Source organism: Coregonus clupeaformis, unplaced genomic scaffold (genome assembly GCF_020615455.1).
Source record: "Coregonus clupeaformis isolate EN_2021a unplaced genomic scaffold, ASM2061545v1 scaf5839, whole genome shotgun sequence".
NCBI classification, from domain to species: domain Eukaryota; kingdom Metazoa; phylum Chordata; class Actinopteri; order Salmoniformes; family Salmonidae; genus Coregonus; species Coregonus clupeaformis.
In genome coordinates, this window is record NW_025539293.1 from 1 (window position 1) to 10483 (window position 10483).

Sequence of the window (10483 nt, forward strand, 5' to 3'; positions counted from 1 at the left end):
CTGAGCGGGTGTGCCGAGCAGGCTGCTTCAGTAGCCGCAGGATGTCTGCAGGTCCGACAGCATTCCTCTTTACGCGTGATAAACTCCTACAGGGTTGCAGTGCAGGGACATGAGCCAATGGTATAACTCACTGGTACTGTATGTAGCAACGCATGCCAGGCTTCTAGGCGCTCTTACAGTGAGAGATACATGGCTGTTATGTGGTGTACCATTAATAAATTGCCACATAGAAATACATATTCTGTACAATACATACACAAACCGAAACATGTTCTGTGATTCATACAAGTCACATAAAAATATTTAAAAGAAGGGTTTGCAGACTCACTATTTTCTGGAGTAATCATAGTACGTGTCCACTCTGGCCTTGTTGTCATTTACTGCGTTTAGGATACAATTCCTCCTCAAGCGCCGTTCTGAAGACAAAATAAGCATCTTTCAATTTCTGTGACTGTTATCCACATATTCTATGTGCAACAATTATTTATTCAATATTTTCGTCAAAGTTAATTTGATTAGACCATAATAAATGAGAGCACATTCAGGCATTTGTTACCAATTTATGTTCTGACCAATTTATGAAATAATTTCTCTTTTCACCCTTTACACAGAATGCAGTCATTCTTGAAGTTCGATGTAAGTGCTAAAGCCATCACTCACCTGCATTCACCTGGCTTAACAAGCACAGGTACAGCCCCATGGCCAGAAGGCACAGAAAATGGTTCATCTCTGAAAAACACACACACATGATGTCCTAAGTTTCCCAAAGCCAGATATGTGATGGATGTTGTAGTCATAAATGAAAACCGACACATACTATGTGAACATTAGATGTGTAATTTTTCAGATTGCTTTTACAAGTTTTGAACATTCATGTAAAAACAAAATATGTACTATAATCAACCACAATTCACTCTAATTTTACAATTTACTCACATTTTACATTAGCTATAGATATATCATCCCTCTGTGTACAGGCACCTTTATAGTCTGACTTCTAAGATGTTCAGCTCAGAGATTTGTCCAATATCTAGCATTACCTCACTATAAGATTAACTAAAGAAGAGCATGATGCATAAGACAATCTTCTGCTAAGGTGACCGCACATGGACATAGACATTCAACTAAAGCCAAAGCACCAGAACAGGGTACATCCGAGATAATTATTTCGTCCAGACACACAGAGATGATGAAAAAGAGGCGTGTTTACCTGCAGCCTCCAAATTGGTTCTTCCAAGAGAGGTCAGATCTCAATGTGTCTTACTGTGATCTACAGTGCCTTATATACTGAGTGATCAGTAGGAGGCACAGCCCATATGTCCACCTTTTGACCTAAGGCAGGACTATTACAGTGATGTGTTTCCTTCTTCCGATTAATCCTGCCTCTTAACCTTAAACATCTTTTCTTGACAGGTTCTCCTTTAGGGCAAAGGAAAAAAACGAATTGTATTTAATAAAAACCAGAACTTATTTGTATCCTGGTGTAATGATTCTTCCAGCATGAGCTTGTCCATTTAAAAAATGTAAAGCATCTCCTGACTGATTGATTAATATTGAATCAAGAGATCTTGTGTGCCTGATAAGTGTGACCATAGTCATTATTTGTTTAGTTCAAGCAGTACATTATGGTAAGGTTAACAAATCTGTGATCATGTGCCTTACATTTCAACTTTCAATTCATTATTCAGTTATTAAATGTTGCCAATCAATGTAATTTGCTTTGACGTGTAAGAAATCCTATCTTTGAACCTTATTGAATGAGTGTGCATTAGCTGAATATTGTTTACGGTCATTTCGACATACAGTACCAGTCAAAAGTTTGGACACTCCTACTCATTCCAGGGTTTTTCTTAATTTTTTACAATTTTCTACATTGTAGAATTAGTGAAGACATCAAAACTATGAAATAACACATATGGAATCATGTCGTAACCAAAACAATGTTAAACAAATCAAAATATGTTTTTTTTATTTGAGATTCTTCAAAGTAGCCACCCTTTGCCTTGATGACAGATATGCACACTCTTGGCATTCTCTCAACCAGCTTCATGAGGTAGTCACCTGGAATTCATTTCAATTAACAGGTGTGCCTTCTTAAAAGTTAATTTGAGGATTTTTTTCCCTTCTTAATGTGTTTGAGCCAATCAGTTGTGTTGCGACAAGGTGGGGGTATACAGAAGATAGCCCTATTTGGTAAAATACCAAGTCCATATTATGGCAGAACAGCTCAAATAAGCAAGAGAAATGACAGTCCATCATTACCTTAAGACATGAAGGTCAGTCAATACAGAACATTTCAAAAACTGCAGTCGCAAAAACCATCAAGCGCTATGATGAAACTGGCTCTCATGAGGACCGCGACAGGAATGGAAGACCCAGAGTTAACTCTGCTGCATAGGATAAGTTCATTAGAGTTACCAGCCTCAGAAATTGTTATAACATTTACAAATGTGGGAGTAGGTTTAATGATTAATAAATGATTCAACTATTTACTAACCCATTTACTAACCCATTATAAATGCTTTATTATGTCAAGTTATTATAAAGTGCTACCAAATAACTATTTTCAATGTGCCACTGGCCAATATAACCACTGTGTGATTAAGGGCTGGATTCGCTTTATAGCTAGATTTACATTTAAAGTGAATGTTCCCGCGTTCACAGAGACTACATTCACGGTAAACGCTGCATATGTTGGCTCAATCAGAAATTACCTTTACATTTTAATGCGGATCTTCCACGATACTTCAGCGATATGGATTGAATCCAGCCCTAAGTATAGGGTACTCTAACAAATAATAGGCCTAAACAAAAATGTTGTTTTCCAACTTGAATGTAAGAAATGTTTGGCGCAATGGAAAAAGAATGTCACAAATTTACAGTGCCTTCAGAAAGTATTTATATCCCTCGACTTATTCCACATTTTGTTGTGTTACAGCCTGAATTCAAAATAGATTAAATATATTTTTTTAGCACACAATCGGTTCCCAACTCGGGTCCTCGAGTATCCCGAAGAGCATACATTTTTGTTGTAGCCCTGGACAAACATACCTGATTCTCCTCATTGAGGGCCTGATGATTAGTTGACAAGTTGAATCAGGTGTGCTTGTCCGGGGCTACAATAAAAATGTGTATTGTTGGGGGTACTCGAGGACCGGAGTTGGGAACCACTTCAATATCCCATAATGACAAAGTGAAAACATGTTTTTAGAAATGTTAGCAAATTTAATGCATAAATATCTCATTTACATAAGTATTGAGTCAATACTTTGTAGAAGCATTTGGGATTTTCTCCCATTCTTCCTTGCAGATTTTCTCAAGCTCTGTTAAATTAGATAGCGAGCGGCGGTGAACAGCAATCTCCAAGTCTTTCCACAGATTTTCAATGGGATTCAAGTCTGGGCTTTGGCTGGGCAACTCAAGGACTTCCACATTCTTGTTCTGCTGCAGAGATGGTTGTCCTTCTGGAAGGTTCTCCCATCTCCACAGAGGAACTCTGGAGCTTTGTCAGAGTGACCATCGGGTTCGTAGTCAACTCCCTGACCAAGGCCCTTCTCCCCCGATTGCTCAGTTTGGCCGGTCGGCCAGCTCTAGGAAGAGTCTTGGTGGTTCCAAACTTCTTCCATTTAAGAATGATGGAGGCCACTGTGTTCTTGGGGACCTTCAATGCAGCAGACATTTTTTGGTACCCTTCCCCAGATCTGTGCCTCGACACAATCCTGTTTCGGAGCTCTACGGACAATTCCATCAACCTCATGGCTTGGTTTTTTCTCTTACATCCACTGTCAACTGTGGGACCTTATATAGACAGGTGTGTGCCTTTCCAAATCATGTCCAATCAATTGAATTTACCACAGGTGGATTCCAATCAAGTTGTAGAAAAGTGTCAAGGATGATCAATGGAAACAGGATGCACCTGAGCTCAATTTCGTGTCTCATAGCAAAGAGTCTGAATACTTATGTAAATAAGGTATTTCAGTTTTTTTTTTCAATATGGGGTATTGTGTGTAGATTGATGAGGGGGAAAAAGAATGTAATCAATTTTAAAATAAGGCTGTAACGTAACAAAATGTGGAAAAAGGGATGGGGTCTGAATACTTTCCTCATCACAATTCTATCTCTGAGATCTACAGACAGTTCATTGGACTTCATGGTATAGTTTCTGCTCTGACATGTACTGTCAACAGTGGGACATTATAGAGACAGGTGTTTTCTTTCTTCATGTGGCATCTTAATTGGGGCGAATGGGCTTGTGGTAATGGCTGGAGCGGAATTAGTGGAATGGTATCAAATACATGGTTTCCAAATGCCATTCCATTTGCTCCGTTTCAGCCATTATTATGAGCCATCCTCCCCTCAGCAGCCTCCACTGGTCCAAACAATTGAATTGGCCACAGGTGGACTCCAATCAAGTTGTGGTGACATCTCAAGGATTATCAAAGGAAATGTATGTACCTCAGCTCATATCCGCGGGAAGTAGCTTGGGAGTGAGGGTGCTGCGATCTTTTTGCCAAGGGGGGGGCATGCAGAAGAAATAAAATTACTAGTCCTATTTTAGCGAACCGATATAGACGTCTTCAGCGCGGGCAAAGGCCCAGTGCACTACTTTTGTGGAAAAAGTTTAAACTAAATGTACACTACATGACCATAAATATGTGGACAACTGCTCGTTAAACATCTAATTCCAAAATCATGGGCATTAATATGGAGTTGGTCCCCCCTTTGCTGCTATAACAGCCTCCACTCGTCTGCGAAGGCTTTCCACTAGATGTTTGAACATTGGTGCAGGGACTTGGTTCCATTCAGCCACAAGGGCTTAGTGAGGTCGGGCACTGATGTTGGGCGATTAGGCCGGGCTCGCAGTCGGCTTTCCAATTCATCGCAATGGTGTTCGATGGGGTTGAGGTCAGGGCTCTGTGCAGGCCAGTCAAGTTCTTCCACACCGACCTCAACAAACCATTTCTGTATGGACCTCGCTTTGTGCATGGGGGCATTGTCATGCTGAAATAGGAAAGGGCCTTCCCGAAACTTTCGCCACAAATTTGGAAGCACAGAATCGTCTAGAATGTCATTGTACGCTGTAGCGTTAAGATTTCCCTTCACTGGAACTAAGGGGCCTAGCACGAATAATGAAAAACAGTCCCAGACCATTATTCCTCCTCCACCAAACTTTACAGTTGGCACTATGCATTGGGGCAGGTAGCGTTCTCCTGGCATCCACCAAACCCAGATTCGTCCGTCAGACTGCCAGATGGTGAAGCGTGATTCATCACTCCAGAGAACGTATTTCCACTGGTCCAGAGTCCAATGGCGGTGAGCTTTACGCCACTCCAGCCGAGTTTGGCATTGCGAACAGTTATTGTGCTGATGTTGCTTCCAGAGCCAGTTTGGAACTCAGTAGTGAGTGTTGCAACTGAGGACAGACGATTTTTACGTGCTACACGCTTCAGCACTCCGCGGTCCTGTTCTGTGAGCTTGGGTGGCTTACCACTTAGCGGCTGAGCCATTGATTCTCCTAGACAATTCCACTTCACAATAACAGCACTTACAGTTGACCGGGGCAGCTCTAGCAGGGCAGAAATTTGACGAACTGACTTGTTGGAAAGGTGGCATCCTATGACAGTGCCACGTTGAAAGTCACTGAGCTCTTCAGTAAAGCCATTCTACTGCCAGTGTTTGTCTATGGAGATTGCATGGCTGTGTGCTCGATTTTATACACCTGTAAGCAACGGGTGTGGCTAAAATAGCCAAATCCACTCATTTGAAGGGGTGTCCACATACTTTTGTATATATAATGTATTAGCATGTTTACCAGCACCTGTAACTTGAGTCTGATAATTATCTGTACAAAACAGTTAATCTGATAATACTTGTTGAGCTAATTGAGCTCAGGCATAGCTGCGGGAAGTAGGGATGCTGAGGGTGCTGCAGCACCCCCTGAAAAATCATAATACCATTTTTTTTCACTAAAGTAGTGCACTGGGCCTTTACTAGTTTTAGCGGACAGATATAGACATCTGTACCAGTGGCAAAAAAGGTAGTTGTATAATTAAGAACAGTATCTTGCAGGATTCAATAGTTTGAATTGTAAAAGTTGTTGCCCTGTCCCTTTCTCTGCGATTAAGAGGTGAAAATAGACCAAATTATTAGCGTGAGGCACATGGGCTAATAACAGCTTACTACACAACATACACTTAGGATTACTTTCTTAGTATGAGAGATTTATTATTTTTATAATTGATGGGATGACTAACTTAGAAAGAATGCATTCTTGACTGGGCTAATGTAGGTTGTGTCACCTGGCAAGCTGTGATTGATGTGAAGATCTGTTTTAGGGGATAAAATTAGATAAGGATTTGTGTCTCCAAATGCTAGACTATACTGGTTCTTTGTGATCTGTGAACCATCCTTGGACGTAGGAATGGTGTCTAGGGGAGCTGGCTCTTCTCACTATGACAGGTTGTTATGATAAACGTATGCCTGGTAACAGAAGAGGCGGGGAACAGCCAGTGCGCCAACGGATAGGCTGAGTAAGTCTAAACCACGCTCAAGTCTCTACTCTGATTGGCCAGCAGAGAGGTGGGAAACTCTCTCTGTAAGAGTATTTGAAGAACAATCTGAAACAATGGATTAGTTCTCTGAAGTGCCCCCGCGAGGTATTTCAAAGAGCCCGTATATACGAAACATCGTATTTACCATTGAAGGTTTTTGCATTAATTAAAATAACTAGTATATCTTAGAAGTCGTGTTGACCTCTTTTGTTCCTAATGCCAGATTTGAATTGACGCAACTTTGACATTAGCTACAGTATACATATCTCCCTGGCATATTACATCATTTATGCAGCAGCATATAAGACATTTTTGGACTCACTTTGTTGTGATGTGCTCACTTGAACAGGAAGGTGGCGCGGCGGTCCTTCGTTGGCAAATTTTGTCATCAAAGAAAGAGGCCGGATTTACAATTCTGAGTTGGATGACCGTTCAAAACGTATTTCTGAGCTCGTTTATTCCCGACCTCCCAGTTACAATGCATGCAGTTAGCCACTGTCAACGATTCCTTCCAAACCACTCATTGTTGAATTTGTGATTTCCAACTTGTTGTGTAATGTTTATGTCCAATGGCCGATGAGCAACGATACGTTTTACCTATAATTTATCTTAATTATTTCTCTTCATATGACAAGGATTAAAAAGGATTTGCCAGTTGATTGTCGACTTGATTCATGATGATGACTGCTAGTTTAGATTATTTTGAAAGTAAGACGTTGACATGATCAGTCCAATTAAAGCTACTGTACATACACTGCTCAAAAAAATAAAAGGGAACACTTAAACAACACAATGTAACTCCTGAGTGGCGCAGTGGTCTAAGGCACTGCATCGCAGTGCTAACTGTGCCACTAGAGATCCTGGTTAGAATCCAGGCTCTGTCGCAGCCGGCCGCAACCGGGAGACTCATGGGCGGCGCACAATTGGCCCAGCGTCGTCCAGGGTAGGGGAGGGAATGGCCGGCAGGGATGTAGCTCAGTTGATAGAGCATGGCGTTTGCAATGCCAGGGTTGTGGGTTCGATTCCCACGGGGGGCCAGTATAAAATAAAAAATAAAATAAATATATATATGTATTCACTAACTGTAAGTCGCTCTGGATAAGAGCGTCTGCTAAATGACTAAAATGTAAGTCAATCACACTTCTGTGAAATCAAACTGTCCACTTAGGAAGCAACACTGATTGACAATAAATTTCACATGCTGTTGTGCAAATGGAATAGACAACAGGTGGAAATTATAGGCAATTAGCAAGACACCCCCAATAAAGAAGTGGTTCTGCAGGTGGTGACCACAGACCACTTCTCAGTTCCTATGCTTCCTGGCTGATGTTTTGGTCACTTTTGAATGCTGGCGGTGCTTTCACTCTAGTGGTAGCATGAGACGGAGTCTACAACCCACACAAGTGGCTCAGGTAGTGCAGCTCATCCAGGATGGCACATCAATGCGAGCTGTGGTAAGAAGGTTTGCTGTGTCTGTCGGCGTAGTGTCCAGAGCATGGAGGCGCTACCAGGAGACAGGCCAGTACATCAGGAGACGTGGAGGAGGCCGTAGGGAGGGCAACAACCCAGCAGCAGGACCGCTACCTCCGCCTTTGTGCAAGGAGGAGCAGGAGGAGCACTGCCAGAGCCCTGCAAAATGACCTCCAGCAGGCCACAAATGTGCATGTGTCTGCTCAAACGGTCAGAAACAGACTCCATGAGGGTGGTATGAGGGCCCGACGTCCACAGGTGGGGGTTGTGCTACAGCCCAACACCGTGCAGGACCTTTGGCATTTGCCAGAGAACACCAAGATTGGCAAATTCGCCACTGGCGTCCTGTGCTCTTCACAGATGAAAGCAGGTTCACACTGAGCACATGTGACAGACGTGACAGAGTCTGGAAACGCCCGTGGAGAACGTTCTGCTGCCTGCAACATCCTCCAGCATGACCGGTTTGGCGGTGGGTCAGATGGTGTGGGTGGCATTTCTTTGGGGGCCGCACAGCCCTCCATGTGCTCGCTCAGAGGTAGCCTGACTGCCATTAAGTACCAAGATGAGATCCTCAGACCCCTTGTGAGACCATATGCTGGTGCGGTTGGCCCTGGGTTCCTCCTAATGCAAGACAATGCTAGACCTCATGTGGCTGGAGTGTGTCAGCAGTTCCTGCAAGAGGAAGGCACTGATGCTATGGACTGGCCCACCCGTTCCCCAGACCTGAATCCAATTGAGCACATCTGGGACATCATGTCTCGCTCCATCCACCAACGCCACGTTGCACCACAGACTGTCCAGGAGTTGGCGGATGCTTTAGTCCAGGTCTGGGAGAAGATCCCTCAGGAGACCATCCGCCACCTCATCAGGAGCATGCCCAGGCGTTGTAGGGAGGTTATACAGGCACGTGGAGGCCACACACACTACTGAGCCTCATTTTGACTTATTTTAAGGACATTACATCAAAGTTGAATCAGCCTGTAATGTGGTTTTCCACTTTAATTTTGAGGGTGACTCCAAATCCAGACCTCCATGGGTTGATACATTTGATTTCCATTGATCATTTTTGTGTGATTTTGTTGTCAGCACATTCAACTATGTAAAGAAAAAAGTATTTAATAAGATTATTTCATTCATTCAGATCTAGGATGTGTTGTTTAAGTGTTCCCTTTATTTTTTTGAGCAGTGTATAATGTGATTTGACGTAATTTTATCTGTGGCCAATGACCTTGAGCCTTCTTGGAAGGGCACTTCTAATGTAACTCTATGGCAGGCATTGTTTGCAAACTGATATGTGACACGCACTAATGCCAAAATAACATGCAAAACAAGCAAACCCCCCATAAAAATATATTTAATTTTTTTAAGTTGCTCAAAATGTGGGTCTCTACAGGTACAACCTAGATTCGAGCCAATGTCGAGCCAAAGTAGTTTAACATGTTATTACTCCAATCTCGTGAAAGTGACAAACCAACACGTTTTCAAACATTATATCGAAGAAATGCCTATAATTCAACAGCCTGCACATGCGCAGTTTGGCGCGAGAGACCGTTATTCCCGATGATGTGTTTCTAAGCATGAGATTTGCTATCCATAACATTGACATTTTTATTTATTTATTGCATTACACGAACATTGTACGAAAGAACATACAAATATCACACATAACAAAAAAGACCCCCCAAAAATGTATAAATAAACCCAGAGACACAAAAAAAGTATACTGAACAAAAATATAAACGCAACATGTAAAGTGTTGGTCCCATGTTTCATGAGCTGAAAAGAAAAGATTCCAGAAATGTTCCATATGCACAAAAAGCGTATTTCCCTCCAATTTTGTGCACAGATTTGTTTACATCCCTGTTAGTGAGCATTCCTCCTTTGCCAAAATGTTCCATCCACCTGACAGGTAATTCAACAAAATTACGTTGAACCAACGTGGATAGATGTTGAATTGACGTCTGTGCCCAGTGGGTTTTTCCTTTGCATAACGTAGAATACGTTAGGCCTGTTCAATATTTGGCATATGATGCGGTTTGGTCCTTGCCAGATTAGGCTACCAGTCTGTTTATGCAACTCATTGTCTCTCAGTAAACAGGTTTCCATTGACACAGGTTAATTCGACAAAAGCAATGTCGGCAAAAAAAAAAATGTTGGGATATGTACAATTAAAACTGCAGGTATGAATACATTTTCTAAAGATCGATAAAATATCAGTTCAACAGGGGTGTCATTTTCTTTTGCCAAACTTTTCTTTATTGCGACAAATGATGGAAACTGTGTTTTTCGAATAAATGATTGCCTAATCATTTTTAAGGTACGCGGGGCACGTGATGTCACGACTAACTACACTGAACAAAAATATAAACGCAACATGTAAAATGTTGGTCCCAAGTTTCATGAGCTGAAAGATGACATCCAAGCAATGTTCCATACACACAAAAAGCTTATTTCTCTCAAAT

The 10483-nt window shown here is 42.0% G+C and overlaps 1 long non-coding RNA gene across 1 annotated transcript; it reads right to left on the minus strand.

Annotated features, from left to right (window-relative positions):
- Positions 1–15: 15 nt before the first annotated feature.
- Positions 16–1331, minus strand: LOC123490954. Its single transcript, XR_006661113.1, has 4 exons — positions 1211–1331; positions 661–729; positions 329–416; positions 16–86 (listed from the first exon to the last, which is right to left on the minus strand). It is a non-coding gene; the product is annotated as an uncharacterized LOC123490954 (long non-coding RNA).
- Positions 1332–10483: the final 9152 nt, after the last annotated feature.